Source organism: Athene noctua, chromosome 1 (assembly GCF_965140245.1).
Source record: "Athene noctua chromosome 1, bAthNoc1.hap1.1, whole genome shotgun sequence".
Taxonomy (NCBI): domain Eukaryota; kingdom Metazoa; phylum Chordata; class Aves; order Strigiformes; family Strigidae; genus Athene; species Athene noctua.
Window position 1 is genome coordinate 42,997,875 of NC_134037.1, and position 7,815 is coordinate 43,005,689.

Here is a 7,815-nt window from a genome sequence, read left to right on the forward strand (position 1 = left end):
ATGCGCCTCCCCGGGGCGGCGCGCCTGGGGGAGACCGGGGCCCGCCGCCACCGCCAGGCCTGGCTGTCTCCCAGGGGCGGCTGTGTGCACAGTGCGATGGGCAGGGCGAAAAATACCCACCCGGTCACCCCTCGCTGCCGGCGGAGCCTCGGTGTTGATCCCGGTGATATTTACTGCGCTCCGCCCCCGGAGAAACCTCATCCTACTTATATTGCCGACCGCAAGCGTCCAACAGTCATGAGTCAGCCCTGCCAAACATTACAAGAATAGATAAGTGCTCCCCAGACTAAAAACAAAAACAAAACCCCATCAAGTGTTCCCAAAGCATGAGGATTGCTTGTTCTTCGCCTCGCCTCGCCTCAGCGGATGTAAGGTGCCCATTTCCCAGCCCTTTCCCACCCTGAGGCTTGGCACCGTGGTCCCTCTCACCGAGTGGAAAGCTTTGATTCCTGCAAATTATCTTGGGGCCAGCAGCCAGCAGCGCTTCTGAGCGAAGACCCCAAATGTCATGAGCCATGAAATATAATTGGGAGAACTGGTAAATGAATAAACTGCGTTCCACAAGCCCGCGTTGTTTCAGCTGGGCTAGGACAGAAAAACATGAAGATGAAAGACGGCTGATAAAAAGGAAAGTTAGAAAATAAATGATTCACAATAGGGGCCGTGAGTGAGATTATCTCTGGAGACATCTCTAATTAAAGGGCGTTGGATAACTAGAGGGTTACATTTTCCTGGGTCAGTGGTCTTGAAAAAGAAATTGCAGTTGCAGTAAGTGTCAATAAAGAATGATGCTGACCTACTAACAAAAGCACGTTCAGTAATTAACGTATTCATGTTTGTTATTTTTTCTGTGTTTATGACAGTTTTTACTGTACTTATCCTCCATTCCCCTCTTTCACTACAGACAGGTGATATATAGTGCTTTCTGTATCTTTTGGAGAGGAGCAATTTCTGTGAAGTTATTTCACTGATGTCTTCTCCTGAAATTGCAGCTGCTCCATCAGGCTACCTGTGTTTTCAAAGTCTACTAAACTACAGAAAAACCTGCAAATACTGTTTGCCAACACAAAACCGACACTTTGTATGTAATGACAAATATACTTTTCAAAAGTTCTCCCCTGGCTTGCATTTTGCACGGTTGTCCCCTTGTGTAAAGTGAAAAGCATTTTAGTTCAGTAGCATTTCCCCCCTACTTTTCCTGGCTACATGCGGCTGCAGAATAGCACCCCACTGGAGAATTTGACTCATAAACTTCACTTTCCCTTTCCAAGTAATGTTCATATAAAGCCTTGCTCACAAGTGCCATTTAGGTTCTGGTTCTGCAGACATATATGGTGTTAAGCACGTGTAAAGTCCCACAGTGTGTAAGGGGACTTGTCATGTGTTTAAACGCTAGCAGGACTGAGCCTCCTTGTTGCCTTGTTTTTCCTAGAGATACAAAAATAATTTTGTATTGGCGTGAGAGATAAAAATACTGTATTGAGAAGGACAGAGAGATAAAAATAAGCCATGCAGCATTTGTAATGCTTTAGCTAGCACGCTACGTGCACATTATGCCACTGCATTCAGAGTGCACATATTCTGTTATTTACAACACACTACAGGAGATACAGCTCCAGGTAGTCAAAGCCAGCCAAATAGAAAACTTAACAAAGCACTCTGAACACACCTCTGCCCACAGCACACATTTCTGAAAGGCACAATAATTGCCATTTATCTTACTGGCTGACGTTTTAAAATGAATGTTACTATTTGGCTTAAAGGAAGCGTAAAGTGAAAACGTCCATTTTAGATTTTATTATTCTGTTTACCCTGTGATAAAATTTACAGTGACGTTAGTGTGAACCAGGTCACGGCTGTGCAGGACAGAGATCACCACAGAGTGAAAGAAACTAGAGCCAAGCAGGGATTGAGCACGTAGGCTTTTTGAAAACTCACCAAGCACATCTATGCAGCTTTTGGTACCCACATACTATTAATAATTTTGTATCCAACTCATAATGGAAGACAGAGTTCAGATTCCTGTGCATCATTTAGATCTGATTTTATTGTGGTCATTATATCTCTATACAACACTAGAACACTGGGGAAAAACTGACAGAGTTGATTTTCAAAGACAGAAGGAATATTACACTCACCAAATGAAACGTACTGTTTAAAAATGCTATTTTTACATCATGTGTTTTACATCTTAGTGCATTGGCTTCACAGTTCATTCCCAAACTGCTTATATTCCAGCAACAAATCCAGTCTGATCCTGTTTCCATTACAATCAACTATCTCCATGCCTCAATTTTTGTATATGTAACTATTTCTGGACCATTTTTCTTGAAGTACCGCCAAACATAGATTCCAGACAAATATGAATTATTTGAAAAGATGTCACGTATGGTCTCTCAAAATTATCCACAATTTGTCAAGCAACAACAACAAAATAAGAATAAATGTGAAGAGGTATGAATACTTGAGGGATAACTTGCCGTGAATGCTGCAACGCTATCCTTGAGAAAAGGCTACATCCACACATTCAAACTGGTTTTAGCTCAACTCTGTGGACAGATTTCCTGGTTACAGATTACCTTTACTAATGTCTTAATTAGGTGGTTTCTCCACACTGCCATGACTTCATCCCTTTAGAGAGGACTGCCTGGTTGAGCTTATAGCACTTGACCCACTTTTCAATCTTTTCTTTATGGATAACACAAAACTTTCCAGAATATCTGAATTATGAATATCTATTTCAATCATATTTCATATGTAAATTTAAAAGATTTTAAATAGAATCCAATATTGTAATACATGTCCCAACATCCCTTTCTGAGATCTCATTTGCATATCAATCTCGTAACTTGAATAGTCTTAATAGTGCCACTTGTTGGAGAGCTCTGTGTATTGCAAGGTATTTCAATCATGTATTTATAAAAAGAAATTGCTTTTTCCCGGTGATAGGTAATTCCTAATTTAAAGTGCTACGGCAAGAGATGAAAGTACTGCGCAGAACAACATCTGTTTCAGCCTCAGCTTCAACCACGCTGACTCAAAATCTCTATGAATGAGCAACATAGTGGATCTTAGGCAACTTGATCTTTAGAGTGGTAATGAAGGAGTGAAAAAGGAAAAATAAGGACAAATCTTACGGGTTTTAATTGAGGAAATTGTCATTTCCTTCTGAAGTACATTTTACCCTGCAGTGTTTGGGTGAAAAAGATCAGCTTTCCTGCATAAGCCCTGGTCCTGCACATAGATCTAAATCATTATTGATAATTATCCACATATTCTCCTGGGTTGTGCAGATAGAATTCATGAAATTGCATCATTTTCTTTGCAGTGATTAAGAAACTCACAGTTGATTAATGATTATACTACAAGCACCATATGTCTTTTCGCAACTAGATTCTAACACACCCCAGGTACATTGCGTTTCCAGGAGCACTGACAGAACGAACAGCACGCCCTGAGTCAGTGGCTGTGACGGCTATGAAGGAGACATTGTCATGGTGCGTGGTATCAAAGATCCACAATGTAATGTCTCCGCAGCATGGCTTGACATCACATCAAAAGCTCCACAAAGGAACATTTGCCATGCACAGAGCATCAGATCTCCAACATGATATTTTGAGGAGCTGGTGAGATATAATATTTGAAATATATTGAAGAATTAACAAAGCGTTGTTGCTGGGACTAAAATTACAGTGTCAGGAAGCAAGGCAGGAAAAAATGTGAGGCACCGACCTTTAAAAAAATAGATGCAGACAACATAACAGAAAGGTAATTTAAGGAGCTGTTGACTTAGTATGTCAAGAAATTGAGCGTCAGGAATCATTTTTATGCACTATGTCCAAAACAAGTTCTGTGGTCACTAAGTCAAAAGGTAGCGTCTTTTCTGGTGTTTGTCTTCTTCAAAAAAAGAGAAGTAAACTGTTAGTATCGCCTGTGTGCTGGGGTTGCCGGACTTTTGTTTGACGTATAGTAATTTGGGAAAAGTAATCGCAACACCTACGCTAGACAGATGGGATGAATGGCCTAAAGATAATTCTTTCCATTGGTTCTACAGAAGGTCAGAATTTGTAAGTCCCAGAGCAAACAAAACCCTAACAGCTTTCTGGTGTCTTAAAGCTCAGTGCCGTGAGAGGCAGTCTGGATACAGCCCACAGCAAGTCCTGCAGATAGCCAGTGAGGTCAAAGCTTTGTCACTGCCCATTTTGTCTTTAAATCAGTGCTGCCTTCTGAGATCTTCATCAGCTCTATTACTGCTTTCTTTTTTTTCCTTAGTATGTTTACTATTATTTACAGTTTGTAGCATTTTAGAATTTGCATTTAGAATTGTATTTTACAACATAATGTAAATTTAGTGTTCTAAAGGTCGTATCTGGCAATTTCCCCAATTCTGCAGGTCAGGATGATCCCAGAGTCTGCTTCCAAAAGCAAGAACATCCATAATGACATATTTAAACCTCGGTTCATATTCCCCTATCACTGAGAATCAGTGCAGGCAAATCAACTCCAAAAGTTGTCTGAGGGCAATTGTGGACAAAGCTCAATGTTATTTTAGCTCAGCTTGCTCAAAAGGTTTGTAATGCATTTTTTCAACAACGCTCTGTCTTCACAGTTATCTAGAAAAGTGAAAATATCTGCAGCAAACCGTGAGAGTGTGGACAAAGTGTCTGCCTTGGCAAGGCTGTCCTTGTGCAAATCAAGCGATGTACCAGAGGGTTAGAAAAAAGTTCCTTGAGCACTGGCTGAGGGTGGGAAAACATCTGGGACTGTAGAGCAAGGAGGGCACGCGGAGGTTAATCTGGATGTGATGGAGCGGTGTTTGTGCTCTAGACAGTAAATATCAGGTAGGAGACTTTTTCCATTCAAGAGCGCAGAGATATTTCTGAGCAGTCTAGGTCCCCCAGTTCTGACATGTTGCAGGACACCAGTAATCATGCAAGATTTAATTCAAAGTCATGATTTTGAGAAGAAGAAGGCGGGTAAGAAAAAAACCTACTATTCCCTGGGGAGAAATTACTATTTCTAAGGAGTGTTCTACTCCACATAGTCTTTAACATCAATGAGAGTTTATGCACACACACCAGTGGCTGACTAGACCCAAATCCACTAATTAAGAGTAAAAGCCTTGAGGTAATTATTACTCACAGAGATACTGAGTTTGTAACAAGTCTTGACTTTCTAGCGTCTGTGATTCTGCTTTCAGTGGATAACTGTAACAGGGGTTTCATGCAAATAAATTTCTTTCCTTTCAGGCTGGACTGTGCAGCCACAGCAGAGGACATCTTGCTGTTGTCGCAAGGAAGTTGCAAGGAGTTTCTTCAGAACTGGAGGTGGCGGTGGGACGTCTGACTGGCTGCCTGGCTGCCTCTTGTGCCTCTGGCGACCTCGACCTCTCTCTCGGTCTCAGCACTGGGCTATCGTCCTGGCACTCCCTTTGCCTCTGCAGGAGGAGGCATACTTTGCCAAGCTCATTGCTGCTTCACCTGAGGAGGTATTTCTGGTGATGAGTCATGCAGGATGTAGAAGGTGGTAGGATACGCAAAGCCATGAAGACCATGCAGCGCTGGTGGGGCTGGGAGAGGACACCGGGGCACTGGGGGTGGGCAGTGGAGATGGAGGGGAGGAGGAAGCAGAGTGCAAAGCCACCAGCTTTGGCAGAACCTGGCAGTGGTAGACGCTGCTGTGTTACAGGGCATGGCCAAGGTGCCCATCAGCGTGCCTTCAGTCGGAGGGGTGACAAGTTGACATGCAACAATGTGGGGGAATGAAAAATTTAATAGTCAAGTCTGATTGTTATGTAGTTTAATAATAACATGTGCTTCATGTAGCTGAAACATGACTGGAGCCTAAGAAGGCTTGTGGAGGTTTAGGATGGCTCCTGGCTGAACAGAAGCTGGAGAAAGACCGGTGGGAGGGCAGGTGAGGAACACGGAAGATGCAGATGTACTGGCACACAGTGGCTGTACTGGCAATGTGGTTCTCACTGCTTCTGATGGCCTTGGAGTAGATGTTGGAGTATTTTTGGCTTGTTATTCCGGACTAAATCCATAACACTGTGCAGTTCTGAGGGGAGTTTGGGGTGCTTCAGTATTATACTGAAAGCTTTGGCTTTTGCAAGAACAACTTATTTTGCTTTTAGCTCCAATACTAACCAAAGAACTTGAGACCCCCCAAAGTGTCTGTGGGTTTCTACTCACATAAATAGCAACTATTTGATTCATTTACTTCTCATATCCACGGCTTTTGCTTTTTTCAAAAAGGCTGCAGGATGTTTTTGCGCTTTAAGCAAGGACCGGGACAGAAAATATATTTCTGTAAGGGTGAAGATGGCTCTTTCCATGCGGAGGGACTTATAAGCTGCATTCATATATTTTTTGATTAATAGATAGTGTTGCTGAAGTGTTAGCACTTAAGGCAGAGGTCAAGTCTCTGTTATTTTTCTGTCTTAGAGGTGAAAGCAGAGTGCATTGGCTTGCAGCATGTGTGATTTTTATTTTTTTTTTGTAGCTGCGGCAAATAATTGTGACCCCTGATTACTGGAGTGATTTAAAACTGCTCTTTGCTATGTTAACTTGAAGTTGTGAACTACAAAGGTCTGCTGTGAATAGCATATGAATAGAAAGGAACTCTGTTGGAACTCGCTATTATGTTTGAAGTTGGTAGAAACTAGAGATTGAAAAGACCCACTAGTTCACTGAATGAATTCATTGCACATGCAAGACAGAAACTCCTTGCACAGTGATATCCTTCCTACATTTCTCAGGAAAAAGATAACATGTTGAGATGTTTCTGGAGAAAATGATTTGACACAATGCAACCCATTAGGATGTCTACATTTTGACCTGGTCTGCCATCTAGGTAATTTTTGCATCAAATTTGCTGCAGCGTCAGTTGCAGAAGGACTAAAGAATTAAAGCTTCATGTTGAACAAAGATGATTTGTTGTATATTTCTCTTTCTTACACTGAAAAATGCTATTCCATAGCTGTTGCAGTTCTGTCAGTTTAGTCTAAATGTAAATGTTGTGAAAACACAGGTGAAACACAACGTTGATAATATTTTTTTAATTTTAAAATTTAAGTCCAACAAAACGTGTTTAAACAACTGGCAAGGGCGTGATGTCTGAAATTCAGTAATGATGTGAATAAAAGCTTGAAATTGGCCAGTAAGGAAACAAAAAATTGGTGATATTTGGTGATTATCCCAAGCAAAAAGGAAAAAATAAGCAAAGGCTGTAAAGAGTGACAAGCAAATTACACAAGACGAAATTTCAGTTGTCTAATAATTGAACTTAATTTAATTTAACTAGATGCATAGGCCAGGAAACCTTTTTTTTTTTTTTTTTTTTTTTTTTTTTTAATGGACTTTCATGGGAAGTTGATAGAGTTCCTCAAAGGAATAGAGTTGCTAGCTGCAATTTATGTATGGTACAGCCTACTTTTGTCTTTAGCTTATGAAATTTGGTCTAGTTTGTCATGACTACTTTCTTTGTTAAAAGGTAAAATGCACATTGGGCAAATGTTCTATGGCAATTTGCATAAAAAGTGATGACAAAGAGCAATTAATTCCTCATTATTATGCAGTGAAATGCTACTTTGCTCCTAAGTGACTGTAGAGGAGGGTTTTTTCTCTGTGTGTAAATCTGTTGCGGCATTGTTCTAAAAATAGTACTTAAGAGCCCTCTGCACTCTTTATAAATCAGGGTCTTTGACACTCAATTCGATTCTCCACAGAGAGATTTTTCTCACTCATGCTGAACACTACAAGCATCGCCCCAAATGTTCATCACAATAATAAGCATCAGAATTTTGTTAGATAA